Source organism: Battus philenor, unplaced genomic scaffold (assembly GCF_028537555.1).
Source record: "Battus philenor isolate CCGP_79_NKW_IND1 unplaced genomic scaffold, ilBatPhil1.0.hap1 SCAF_1, whole genome shotgun sequence".
Taxonomy (NCBI): Eukaryota; Metazoa; Arthropoda; class Insecta; order Lepidoptera; family Papilionidae; genus Battus; species Battus philenor.
Window position 1 is genome coordinate 16,001,179 of NW_027181661.1, and position 14,902 is coordinate 16,016,080.

General features: G+C 32.9%; 1 protein-coding gene across 1 annotated transcript in view; it reads right to left on the reverse strand.

The window, feature by feature from the left end:
- Positions 1 to 5,598, reverse strand: part of LOC137919549 (frequenin-2) — a 137,264-nt gene extending 131,666 nt beyond the window's left edge. The window contains exon 1 of the mRNA XM_068762648.1: positions 5,571 to 5,598. The gene's annotated coding sequence lies outside the window, so the exon portion shown is untranslated. The remainder of the gene's footprint in view (positions 1 to 5,570) is intronic.
- Positions 5,599 to 14,902: the final 9,304 nt, after the last annotated feature.

Here is a 14,902-nt window from a genome sequence, read left to right on the forward strand (position 1 = left end):
TACTTTTACGGCTATATTAATATTCACACACACACACATATATATACCTACTACTAATCAAAACTACTACTACTCTCCGCTGGCTCAGTGACCCAAAGTGGGTCTTGGCCTCCGAAGCGAGAGACTTCCACTTTCCTCTATCTTGCGCCATCGTCTGCCATTGGTTGACATTCAATTCGCGCAAGACTGCCTCAACGCGATCGATCCAGCGATACCTGGTTCTACCCACTGGTCTTCGACTTCTCGGTTTTTCCAGGTATGCTACCTTCACGCTCCGATCCTATACCATTCGCTCCAAGTGACCAAGCCAGCGGATTCGTTGAGCTTTATATTCGCCAATGATTTACTAATCAAAAACTATATTTAAAACCGAACATAACAATACAAGAACTACAGAATTATATACAATAACAGTACAGATGTAAAATTAGCGTTCTTATCTCGTTCCGGAATTTTTTAATTCCATTTTACACCGTAGAATAGTATGGAATACGAAAAAGAAGCCTTATATAATTTATAAACTATGAATATGCACCTAACTGTTTAAAAGTAATTGATAGTATATGACATTATTAATAAGTTTGGCGTATGACCGTGAAAACATTTTACTATAATACCTTCATAGATTAAATAAAAAGAATCAAAGATCTTATCCGCTTGAGATAAGTTTTTTTTTACTTTCATAGCAGTGGTGGTCTTGTTTAGAGTACCGGGTTTATTTTTTATTTATAGTAGCCTTACACCTCCACCCTAAAACGAAAAAGATCTTGATTCACGACTTATTTAAATTTTTAATTTTCCTATTTCCTATATAAAACAACTTAACTCTATCTCATGATTATTTACGTAGATTTTAATATATATGTTATAATTATACATACTTGTATTCTATAAGATTGCATTTAGCGCGATGGAATAACTTGTATGTTTTTATTTATTTTACTTATATAAATTATGTAATACTGATATAATAAATAAGTATATACATATATAAAAAAAAACAAGTTAACTTTTAGCTATGATTCCGAAATCGATTCTTTATAAGTAATAAAACAAATATTATAATACCCTCATAACAATAGTTTATTCTACACAGGATATAACAAACGCCGGTCTTCATTGACCACATAGTGTTGGTCTACCGGAATTAATCGAAACTCTATCGTGTGTTTGTCTATATGTGTGGAATTATTGATAATTAGTTCGTGTTTGTGTATAAGTTTGTTCCCAGCTATACAATTTAAATAGTTATATAGATTCATAGGTTTTCAGTACGCGAGGGTCAATCCTAAAATATCGTGTCTGCACACAAAAAATTAAAACTCAAGAGAATATCGGCCCATTTCAAGAGCAAATATCTGAACGGTGATTCGATCTACACTTATTACGCATGGAAAATTAAGGTCTGTAACCTCTTTGAAAACGAGATTTGTGTCTCTTAAAATTTGGTTCATTATAAAAATTATATGAGTGTGATCAAAGAAAGTATCATGTCATCGTTTCAACCCATAGATGATCACTGCCACGCTTGGCAGGCGAGTAATCAATCGTGTATGGTATTATGGTACGCAAAGGACACTATGCCCATCACCTGGAAAGTTATTAGTGAGCAATGGCAATCCTAAGGAATGCTTGATTGTGAATTATGTCCCGGGAATAGAACCCGCGGCCTACGACCGCAAGTTGCAGTCCTTACCACTGGGCTACAACTGCCCATCTATTAAGTCATGGCTTTTGAGAGTGTTTGGTGATATATAAGTCATGGTATTAAGCCACTTATGTTACATAGTTTCCAAGTAATAAAACCTTTAAGTTTTTGTCCTTTAATTTTCAATGCGTTTGTCTAATACAAACTGTCTTCCGTTCCAACTCAATGAATGCCCTTTAAAACCTAATTACGGAAAGAATTTTATAAAATTCGTTCTTAGTTGACTCTTACTTAGTAAAAGGTATATTGTAGTTAAATTTCAAATCTCCAGGCTATATGATTCCAGAGATATCGTGATGAGTCAGTAAGGAGGAAGAAATCTTTTTCATTTATTAGTTATCTTACGTATGTAAATTTATTTACATAAAAACGAATGTTTGTCTTTATGTCGTTTATGGAATCGTGGACTATGAATTTGATCATCATAGTTTACGTATTGCAGGGTTGTTGTGTATAAGTCTGCGAAGATTTTTCAGTTGATTTTTTATTAATTAAATGACTCAAAATCAATTTAAAATTTTTGTAATATCCTTTCTTCAAATTGATTTAAGCTGGTGCGCTCTGCGTACTGCTAGTATTACTATAAATCTATGCACATTACCATTATTTAGTTACCTTTTTGTAAGTCATTCTTGAGTCATATTATGATTGTTGAAATGTATGATTAATATTGATCTTTGCTTCAACGCCTGTATCAGCAGATATCACAATTAAATTTGCTTGTTATTTATTTACTTTATTTTATATAAACAGACAGTTAAACTTTTTCCTATAGTAATTTAGTGTGTGTACAAATATCTGTAAATCTGTGCGTGTGAGAGAGAAAAGAACACTATTGCCTTCGAGTATTTGCATAATTATTACGTGTATTATTTAATTATTCCCGCAACCTTTACATTTGCATGTAATACAAATTCTAAATTCGAAAAGATGGTTTGTGGATATAAATAAGATAAATATATACCGCAACCGTACTGTTGTAATCGTAAAATGTTATTTACGATTGCGTTTTTATAGTTTACTTTCTTGATATATAATTATTTTTTTTTCTTTTCGCTGTAACGATGTCTCCATAATAATCTTTTAAAAATATCTATAAACACGGAAGACAGGTGACCTTGTTAAAGTCGTCTGAAGTTCGTGGAAGTTCGATAGAGGCCGCTTGAAAGAAAGTGAACAAACGACCGAATTAAGTTGATCGGAAGACAGGAGAATCCTATGCCTAACAGTGGATGTTCTACCGGATTAAAAGATGATGATGAATCAATGATTAAATCGATGATCAATCCCGGTTAATTTCACATTATATAATATATATATATATATATATATATATATAAAGGTTGGTAGAGATCGCCTTGAACGATAAAACCGCCTCTTAAATCATATGAATTGTTTATTTTATCCTTCTATTCATTATCTATGGTGTACAAAAATGTGTTAATAAATAAAATAAATAAATACACATTTTTACTGAACAAAAAAACAACAATGAAAACTCGAATGTTTTTGAATTATTAGGCCGTAGAAAATCCTTGACACATATTTATTAATTATTTTTTTATTTTATTTTTGAATTAGAATCAATTGTAATGATATCAAGAGAAGGATGCAAGAAGAATCAAATTTGATGACACACGTGAACTAAATCAAGGATGGTTCTTATCACATTCAGAACCGAGTAGACCCTAAAAAATTTGAAACGTTTTTTTTTATCAAAAATATCTTTACTACCAAAGTTAAAGCAAGTCATTCCCAAGCTTTGTTATAATTTAAAAATCCTATTGAATAGTAAAAGATTAATGTTTATTTTATTTACGTAATATATGTTACTGTTATAAAAGAATGACGTTATGAAATTGCTGAAAAAATGTATAAAAATATTCAATGAAATCATTTCGTAAAAAAATAGTTTTTGCTTTAGGGTTGTTCAACTAAACAACACAGAGTACTTTGTTTATTAATAATTAAATTATTTTATAATAAAGTTTTAAAGCCTGTTTGGTTATACAAATGGTATTGTATTTTTAAATAAAAGTTAAAAATATGTATGAAATTCTTTTAGTTAATATAGTGAAGGCACTAAACTATATATACTATGATTGTGAGTATCCGTTTAAGATATCAATTCAATTTGTTACTGTCAGCTTAAAATTAGTTTTAATTACGTAATTATAACATTTTTATAAGCTAAATTAGAGACATTAGTTTAAGATTTAATAGTTCGTTGTTACTTGTTATATATACAGGGTGGCCCATAAGTCTTTTGAAAAGTAAAATTTGAATAAAACGAACAGGGTGCGCGTGAGCGGTGCAGGGGAATGGGGGGAGGAACTTCGGTTTCTGGGAATTTAGTCGAGATGAAGCGTTTTACCGGAGCGGACCGTGCGTTTTGTGTGCGCGAATTTTATAAAAACGATAATTCGGCAACCGTTGCGCGGCATAAATTTCGAGAACACAAAGGTTTACACAACTTTGACGACACTCCAACTCTTCAAAAGATTAAGAACTGGGTTGCTAAGTTCGAGGAGACCGGTTCGACGTTAGATAAACCGCGGTTGGGTCGCCCAAGGACGTCACGTACGGAACAAAACATAGACACAGTGACACAGTCTATTCGCGAAAATCCGACACAGTCAACTCGTAAGCGCGCCAGAGCATTAAACGTATCCAGGACATCGTTACAACGGATTTTGAAGAAAGATTTACATATGCACCCTTACAAAATTCAGTTGGTTCAAGAATTAAAGGAAACTGACGGTATTCAAAGACAAAATTATGCGAATGAAATGTTGAATCGGTTCACTTCCTTCAATAACATAATGTTCTCTGACGAGGCTCATTTCCATCTTAACGGGCATGTTAGTAAACAAAATTGCCGCTATTGGAGCCCCATCAATCCAAAACTTAAGCATCAGAAGCCCTTACATAGTCCGAAAGTGACTATTTGGGCCGCTATTACAGCCCATGGTATCCTAGGGCCTTACTTCTTTGAGGATGGCAGAGGGCGCACAGTTACTGTTACGTCGGAGCGATATGTGGCTATGATCGAAGAATTTTTCATACCAGAATTGCAAAACTTTTCAGGCTTTAATGCCAGGACGTGGTTTCAACAGGATGGGGCCACTTCTCACACCTCTAACACTGCTATGCCCGTTATCCGTCAACTTTTTCCTGGCAAAGTGATCTCTAAGAGAGGGGACATTTCCTGGCCTCCACGTAGTCCAGATCTGACCCCGATGGATTTTTTTTGTGGGGCTACCTTAAGGCTAAAGTATACGACACAAACCCGCGGTCAATTGAGGCCCTAAAAGAAAACATCAGCAGAGAAATGACAAGCATTACAGCGGTGACGTGCCGCGCAGTCATCGACAATTTTAGACGTCGTTTGCAAGAGTGCCGTGATCGCAACGGATTACATTTAGAAGACGTTATTTTCAAAAAATAATTCCCGTTTTTTAAGCTTTTATTGTAAATAAAAATTTAATTCATAATGCAATTAGTTTTATTTTAATAATTTTTTTTCATATCAAAGGACTTATGGGCCACCCTGTACTATGTTGCTAAATCATAAAAGCACAAATATTTTACGAATTGATACATTCATATTATGTTTATCTACTCTATACCTATATATACATTGTGAATGTACACTAATATAAGCAGTATATCAGATGTATGTTGTCGATTTATAAATAAATAGTATATTCATCTATTCCTAGAGTTTTGTTGGACGAATATATACTTTATCGCTTTGCGGTAGCGTGTTATTTCTGTATCAGTCTGCTGTCAACCGTTGACAGTTCAAAGTCGCATTCCCAGCTTCTATCCTTTGTTTACACGTTTCCAAAGACTTTATTACCTTTCAATGTAAATGTTCAATGTCTCTCCTCCGGATGAATAGACCACACGTATACCCCATTTCAACACAACTACGTGAAGTTATACGTTATTCCCTCTCACAATATTCTTTCGGTATCTGAAACGATGGAGAGTTATCTTTGTTTTATTTATTTTTTTAATTTAAACCCTTATATGTTCGCAATGGCTCTTTGTTTAATAAAAATAAACTATTTAACGTTCGCTGTTGCTTTAAAATTTACGCAAGCTTAATATTCTTAATGGAGAAAGAACTATGCTTAGGGTTTCGCTGCGAAATCAAATAAGAAATGAGGTGATTGGCAGAAGAACCTAGGTTACCGACGTAACTCAAAGAATCGTTTGTCTGAAGTGACAGTGGGCGGGGCATACTAATCGTGCCACTGATAGCCATTAGTCCAAAGGCTCTCTAGTGGCGACCACAAGGTAGACGCGGAGTTAGGTCCTCCACTTCATGAACCGATGAAGTAGTTAAAATCGCGGGAAATCGCTGGATGCAAGCATCGCAAGACCGGATAATGTAGCGATCTTTGAAGGTTCATATGCCTTATAGTGTGCGTCAATTGATTAAAAATAATAATCTTAATTTAAAATTTTTTTTATAAATTTTAACAATTGTATTTTTTTTAATACTCGAAAAATAGTAAAAAATGCTTTGCTTGTATGATAATCGTTTTATAATCGGTGATCAAAAAAGTATATCTACGAGTAATTAGGTTTGCACACCCCTGACCATAGGGGTGTGTAATGGTATTATTTAAGCTTAATTATGATAAAAACATATAATGTTTAAAATATATTGATATAAAAAATCGTCAAAGAAAATTATTTTTTTAAAAACATATATACAGAACTATTGGTTACATGTATTAATCTTTAAAGGGATGAATACGACAGTGTTAATTAATATATGGTACACCCTATACAAAAATCAAATCTTTTTGAAATAATAAATAACCTAAAAATAATATAGAAAGAAATAATATTATCGAAATTTTAATTAATACAAATCAAAATAATTATTGTTTACTATCTGTCCCTGTAAACTTTGTACTGACTTAAGTAATGGCCATGTCGGACTCCGATAGAAAAAATAAATTGGTATTATTTCAGAATGATCTCTTTATACAGGACGATTTGAAATCGGTGTAAATTTTTATAACTTTCTGCTGACAAATCATTTGAGCATTTACCCCTTTAAAGTTATTATACCTGTAACCATTTATAACTTTAAATCTAAATATCAAATCACTATGTATAATACAGGGTAATAATTTATCAGAGACGAAATGAAATTCGCATAGCAGAAACGCCGAGGCCGATTTGCAGTCGTGTACAACGGCGTCGTAATGTATATAAATTGTTATACAAACACCGATACAATCCGTAGCACAAATCAAAGCTTACGTCTACATTCGCCGACAGCGAATGTTCCTCCGGGGCGATTGGAACAAATCTCAATAAAAACGTAAATTGAAGATTACGCAATGCTTCAAATAAACTCAATTATCTCTACAATAGATTGAAAACTGATTTTCTATATCATTCAACTATGGAAAATTAATTTTCAAATTTAAACTTTACAAAATATCATTTTTTTTAATTTACTTCGTGTCAGTAAAATCAGCCAGATATAAACAGTATATCTAAAGAGATTTTATTGCAAAGTTTTTATTTATCGCTGAGATAATTTTTAATGTTGAAAGTTAATCAAGGAATCATTAATTGAGATATGTTAGAGTTATATAAAGTACAGAGAAAGTAAATTTTCCGTAAGTTTGACTAAGCCTGATAGGTAACTTCTTGCCACTTGTAATGATAGTATAAATATGTCAGGTTTACTAACAAATTATTTTTAACTTAAATGGCTTACTAAAATAACATGTGCTTAAGTAAATATCAACTTTAAGTTGTATTTAGTGAATGCACACCTAAAAATTACTTCTTGAAAAACCCAAGTTTATATTTCATTTATTTATTTACTTGTTTCTCAAGTGGCGATCTCGAGATGATCTTCAGGCTTGGATAGACTCCCTAGGTGTGGGCAGCGCTTAACTGGCATCGATCTTTGCAGAAGGTGTCCATCGGCTAATTTGATTATGATGATAATTTACCTGATTAATTTATCTTTTTCGAGAGAAAAATGCCCGAAATTATGATAAGATTTTATTAAGCATTTTGTTGGATCGACGTTTTAAATTTATTCTATGGTCAAGCTACTTAAGAGTAGGGCTTACAATATCGGAACCCCGGGATTCCGAATACCGGAATCTCGGACGATTTTGTTTCGGTATTAAAAACCGGTATTTATGTAAAAATTCCGGTATTTTGATATTACATTATGTATAAAAAACGTTAGTTATTAATATTATCTCATAAATACTTTCGTTTTAATTAAATTTTTTGCTTCTTTAATTATATAATGCCGTACGAGCCTATTATATGTAAAATGTAACATAGAATTTAATATGTACTCTTTTTTTCTTGCACGTTTTTTTTGTATCTATCTACACCTACTTTCTATGTAATAAAAAAATATTATCTACTCATTTCAGACCAAATTTTTTTTTGGATTTCAAATATGATTTATTAACAAGTCAACATAACAACTGAGCTAAATAACAAATATAACTAGTATATTTTAATTATAATACCGGTTTTAAATTTCAAATATCAAATACCGGTTACTCAGATTTTAGTCCGGAATTGCAAGCCCTACTTGAAAGTATTTCCTAGTTAGTATATGTTAAAAGATAAATCAAGTTACATTACAGGATACCAACATGATATAAAATTTAAATAATATCGCTTCGTTTTCAAAGTGTATTTATACAAGAACTTTGGAGTTAATATGTAAGTATACATGACAAAGGAGCAACAGGCGTACTGGATTGAAGGATAAGTTACATTTTAACTTATAAATCGTTGAACTGTAAACTCTCGTAAAGTTTCTTATTATAAAACTTAAAGTAAATCCACTAAGAACTGATTCACAGAGCTTTACAACAGTAATAAAACACTTAATGACATTGATATAAAATATATCCTCAACGATGTGTAGTATTCTTGATAAGTATAACATTTTCGTTAGTTTTATTTATTCCAAAGAAAACTTCGAAAGCCGCATACTGTTTGTCTTGTTGAATGTTATGTTACATATTTGATAATGCTAAAATCTCACAAAGAAAAATATAGTTTCTTACATTATTTCAGCGAAAGCGAATAATATTATTTGAAGAAGCGCTACCGACGGCGGGCGCACGTGAAGCGGCGGGACAATACTGTATGCTTAGATCACATGAACCATTAAAACAAAACCCATTTCGCTTTACCGTGACGTGTATTCGAATTTTATCCAACGTACATTTCGGGATAGCACGCTTCGATATTTGACTAGCGTATAAATTTAAATGATTTACTCAGATACTTATAGCAGAAATGTATTTCACATAATGGCATGTTTAATAAGAAAAAAATATATCAACATTTTATATTCATGAAATGGTTAATAAACATGGAGGCAAATGTTCAGAGGAACAAAGCCTAATTTTACTAAAAACATGTTTGGAACGTCGCCAAGTCATCCGCCCGAACTCCTTATCAACCGTACGTAAATAGAAATTCAGTAACATCCTGTATATTTTTGTAGTTTCCGACGAAAAGCTCTGTGAAAATATGTTACTTTCAAACGAAAGCTTTTAAATAAACTGTGACATATTTCAATATACGATTCTATTTGGAGATTTGATGGATTTTCGATAAATGTTTGTTGTTTGTATGATTTAATCCGGTCACTGGTTTTTCGAATACATTGGAGTTTATAAAGGAAAGATAAATAAATCAAATACTTGCTTTTTTGCGAACATTTTTTCCATAAACGGCGATTAAAAAAAGCATGTTCTATTGTTTTATAACATAAAGTGCATCATCATTTGCTCGATTTCTGGATATATTTTTCATAACGAAACCTAATACAGCTGCAAATAAATTTGAGATATATGCACCGCTCATTCGAGCAAATACCTTTAGTATAAACTAAAATTTTAATTAAAAAAAATTATAACGTAGAATGAAAAGAACATAAAATTAATGACAAAAAGTACCACACAAGTTAATTATTCAGTCCAGTAGTGGAGGTCTTGCAGCTAAAATGATGATGACTAACAATGTGAAAGGTGTCGAAAAAATTTCTATGGTAAGTTCAATCTCAGAGCTGCTTCCATGTTATATGTTTGCCTCTTATTCAACAACTCTCAAGTATCATTGAAAAAATTTCAAAAATACCATACATGTCAATTTATGATCAACAAAAATTAAAATATTTAACAACCAATGAGGTGTGGTAGCACAGCGGTAACAACTGTGTCGCGATCATAAATCGCGGCTTCAGTTCCCGCGACACAGTGTTATGTATAATTCACATCTTGTGCATTAATTATATTGAATTACAACTGCTGGCAGTCAAGTTTCCAGAGGATGAGTAGCAGAGTTCTCGGCGCACCATAACACTACATACTACGATCGCCAACCCGCCTGCCAAGCGTGGCGATTATGGTATATCGCTACGTAGATATCTTTGGTGGAGGCCTTTTTCTTGCAGTGGGTGTCTGTAAAATAATTTAAGAACCGCAGGACACGACTCTAATTTACTTTAGTTCCAATCGACAGAGCAAAATGGGACATTTATGAAACAGAATTGAACAGTTACTAATACAACACTTACACCATTATAAACTTTCTTATTTGATAGAAAAATAATCTTGTTATAAAAATAGATTTTGGGTTTTATGCTTTGATTCGCCACTCTTGCAAAATGCTTTTGTATGTTTTATTTAATCTCTCCAGTTAGTTCGTTAGCTAGTTTGTTAGCCTGAAATCTTCGAAGCTATATGTGACCTGCTTGTTAGTAGATTTTGAAACGTTTTTTTAATTCAAATTACAAAGTGTTTTCGTTGTAATGGAAAATTATTAATTGATTATACTGGTTTATGTTTGTGTGATAAAGTAAATATTTATTTTATAGAATATCTTATGCGTGTACTGTAAGTCTAAGAATTGCGTCTGAAGTGGTTGAAGTGGCACACTGATCACGCAACCCGGAGTCGGTAGACATTGTGGTAGTTGAGATCGAGAGAAGTGGATGCGGTCTGTACAAGACCGGTCTTTGTAGCGATTTTCGAGAGAGACCTATGGCTTGCAGTCCGCGTCATAAATGATGCCAGTACTTTTAGGAATTGATATAGCCGAGGTTCGGTTCCCGAGCACTCCCGAACGGAAATGACAACTTTTTTTTTGTTTTATGAATATAAATAAATACAATTCACTTTACCGCAAGTTTCACATACCATCTTTATAGTTAAGAACAGAGATTTCAACTTTTTTTACACCGGCCAAAGTTAAACAGGAAGGCAATCTGTCTAATGTTTTAAATAAGCTGTAATCCGTCAAGTCTTTCGCGATGACAAGGGTTCCTCGTGACGATTAATGGAACGTTGCGTCAGGATTAGCGCGGAAGGTATTCGTACGATATCGCGGTACAAGGACGCAAGATAAATTATTCTAGATCGATATTGACGTTGGAATTACCTATATGGTTTGAATATAACTCAAATAATTGTATACACGTAAGTTGTTTGAGTCACGAATAAAATATTTAGAAAAGATTCAAGAAATTTGTATGACTAAAATCCATTATAACGACTATCCAAATTATAGTTTTTTAATGACTGCGAAGGTTTTATACAGCAGCTGGCTTGCAAGAAAATTTACAATGTCATTAATTTCAAACTGTCAAATATCAAAATTATAACATACTAGAATTCCGTTGATGACTATAAAAGGCGATACTGGGGGCATTCTTGTTCAGACTACATGCTGAAGAGAAGTGAAAAATAAAATACATTTTAAAAACTTTTAAGTTAAACGGTTTTTTGATACCCAAATTTTGGTGGTTGTGGAAAAATATGTACCTAGTCCGCCATATTGGAACGTCGTCCATCTTGAATTTTAAATTTTGATGTAATCATCGTGTTTTAATACTAGTGTAGCCCTTTCATTTGATACCCATATTGAGGGGGTTAAGGAAAAATACGTAATCCGCCATTTTGTATCGGCGGCAATCTTAGATTTATAATGTTATTGATTTTATTATATTGTATTGTCATCTAAATTAAATGCGCGTACCAAATTTCAGATCAATCTGACAATGGGAAGGTGATTAAATTTCAATTTCTAATTTTGACCCAAACAAATAAATTCCGTACCGGTCGAACTAAATAAAACCGTTTAACAAGAAGACTCATAATAGATAGAAAAGTAGGAAAAGTGGTGTTGTGGGTAGAATCGCTGCCAGTTTCGTTGCCCAAACTCTAGAATATTAAAAGGCGTATTTTAGGTGACTCGGCGTTCCCCTGTCCCCAACCTATGGTCGTGACAATATATTATTATTGACCTATTACAATAAATATTCTTTGCATCGACTGCCTTTGATACTCGAGTGCTACAAGTCGGCAGACGCAGCGGTTGGTGGTCTCATGATGTTTTATAACTTTCATACGATTTAAATTAATAATCTAAATAGACACTTATGGTTGATATGCATGGGAAAGAAAATAGAAATCTCCAGAAAATAAATATACTTAAAGCCTGCACTATATAGTGACCAAGGTCTTCGATCAACTCAACGGAATTACTAGGAATAAATTTACAGTAAATTAGTAATGCAATGAAGAAAAGAGCAGTCGTGGTTGTTGTTTAAACCCACAGACGCCCCCTGTAGGGTACAGGCCTACCATAAATATATTCATGGCAGGGATATACTATAATCGCCACGCGCAGAAGGGTTGGCGATCGCAGTGTAGTATTGTTACACAGAGGAAGCTACTTCTATTCCTACTCCCATCCTCTGGAAAACTTGTTTGTGAGCAATGGCAATTTAATATGAATTATGTTAGATATATAATAATTTTTTATATTAAATTACTATTGCAAGCTACGTCTTGTTTATTGATGGGATAAAACCACCTTTTCCTTTATGAAAAAAGGAAATATTAAACTTGTATTTCATGAAATACTTTATGAAATGTGTAAAAAAATCTGGGCTATATACCAAATTGGATTATGTATGAATAGAGAAAGTTTACGCATTGCAGACATCAAACAGTAGAATTATTCAACTCGTGACTCTGTTAAAAACGTTCTAATGAGACCACACCGTGTTAATTAAGTGGCACAAGTGGGACATCCAATTTGCAATGATATTTATTATTAAAAAAAAAAATTCCGGCAAGCCGTGGCGCGTTCTTCTACAAAGCGAAGTGTATAACAGTTCACGGAACTGTATGCCTTTGCTTCTATGCATGCGTAATTATTTTTTTAAGCCGGATCTCCATTATCATTTTAAATTAGAGACACCGCTGGCATCATTAACTTGTATAACAAATGCACGTGAAATATATAATGAAACATTTGAAATTTTCACTCTATGAAATTTTGAACAAAGTTTCTTCTATCGTTCTATAACAATTTTAAATAAAAACAAGATTAATAAATTTCTTTATATTATAGTTTGCATAGAATCATTTATAGTGACCACTTGTGTTTGTCATAGGAAGAATGCCAGAGGAGCCAAATAGAAACTAGAATCAAATTTAACTCTACCGTAATATCTTTAAGATATAATATGCCTCGTAACTTTCAAAGGTACCAAACGTGTCCTGATATGAGAAGAGCTTGCAACGGACATGCACGTTTTTTTATGGACACTTTTACAACGCCCTTGTTAGTTGTACAATTCATTTCCTCGCTTTGTTGTCATCTGGTTTTTGTTTAAAGAACTTTGTCAATTTATTACAAGGTTATTTCGAAAAATAGGAGTGTTTTACAGTTTACAACTGTGTACGGTACATAGTTGTTCAAAAGAGAGTTACTAATTTTATGAAATATAAACAAAAGTATATATACAAGTATGTATACAAGTAAATATACAAGTATATATAGAAGTTATTTTAAATTCAATCATATTCTTATGCACACAGATCTTCTTTTCAGTTGAAAGACTCCCACTGCAAGTCAAAGCCCTCCCACAAAGAAGGCCACGATGATGCCTGCATCCAGTAACAACTCGTGACTTTAACTATATGGTCGGTCAATCTAGAAAAGAGCCTATATACACAGCGTCTGCCACCGCCTTTCGAACAGATCTTTTTCTCTTTTCTCTCTTCTTCTTCTCTTTCGATCTACACGAGCGATGTGCTCCGACCACTATTAATTCAGACGAGCGATTTTTTTAGCTACGTAGGAGACTTTGGTTCTTCTGTGAGCTGAAACACCCTCTCCATTTCGTCACTTCCCTGGGTAACCCTGATCCAACTTACGGGGACAAACGTGAGACCACGTCTCGGATCTGTACGTCTTCACTGCAAACAAATACTGGTCAAAGACTTTCGTCTGAAACATTTCAAAATTTTGGACGAGAATATATTTGGGAGATTCCCGAACTCCCTCTCCGAATACTTTTTGTTTTCCTTACCTTTCTCAAAATTAAACTCACCTAACAGGATTGTTCGTCCCAGGCTTATAGATGAGACCAAAGTTATTTAAAATCGAATACCTCGAATAACATTTTCTGGATATTTATAACTCCGAAAGTATGCGAATATTTTATACTTTACGAATGCTTAAACGTATAAAATGTTTAAGTAAAACCACACGGGGGCAGATGGACGCATTCATAACAAAATTGTTGCCGTAAATTCGCATAACTTGAAAGCAACAGGTATGTTATCCCACGTATTTTTGTTTTAATTTTCTTTGTCGAATAATTACGGCCAAATATTTCATTTTAATTCTTACAATGAATTAAATACGAGTCAGAATAAAATATTAAATGACAGAATAAAATAAAATTTCTTTAAACTAATTAATGTTACTAAATGAAATTATACATAAAATTTAAACAAAATCAAAACTTTAAAAAAAATATATTTTGCTCTACCGACTTTTTTAATATTAATTTCTAATTAACGTTGCTATTGAATTTGTTTCAAAATAGATATAACGAATGAATACCGATGTTTAACAATTAAATTATTTTAAATTAACAAATTGAGTGCGAAATCGGATCCAAAACCAGTTGCAGAGACACGAGACTCGCTTACAGAGTGGCGCAGAAAAACATGAACTTCTCTGTCATGCGAAAGGGATAACTTTAGTTTACTCGGGAGAAGGAAGTAGATGAATAATTATCTAAGTTGTGTTACTTAAGTAGAACTCAAAAGTTGCCCGCTTAATACCAGATGTTTTAGATCTGCTACA